The sequence below is a fragment of the Aplysia californica genome, unplaced genomic scaffold (assembly GCF_000002075.1).
Source record: "Aplysia californica isolate F4 #8 unplaced genomic scaffold, AplCal3.0 scaffold00979, whole genome shotgun sequence".
Taxonomy (NCBI): domain Eukaryota; kingdom Metazoa; phylum Mollusca; class Gastropoda; order Aplysiida; family Aplysiidae; genus Aplysia; species Aplysia californica.
The window spans coordinates 65188-65436 of NW_004798249.1; positions in this window are offsets into that span (position 1 = coordinate 65188).

Here is a 249-nt window from a genome sequence, read left to right on the forward strand (position 1 = left end):
GGTCGACACTAAGTTTACAACTGAGAGAGCTGAGCTGATCTCACAAACATGGCCGACCGTCGTCTGCTGCGGCTTCACGTTACGCGACTCGGGGCCTCTCCTATTAATAGTTACTCCAAGATTATAACAGGTTGATCGTTGCTTTATTACGTCCTTCCCCCCTTAGTTAGTTTTTGCAAGGAGCACTAGAGCTCCCAATTAAAACTTACTGGACATGAAAATTCCAATGTCTATGACATTAGACCTGAT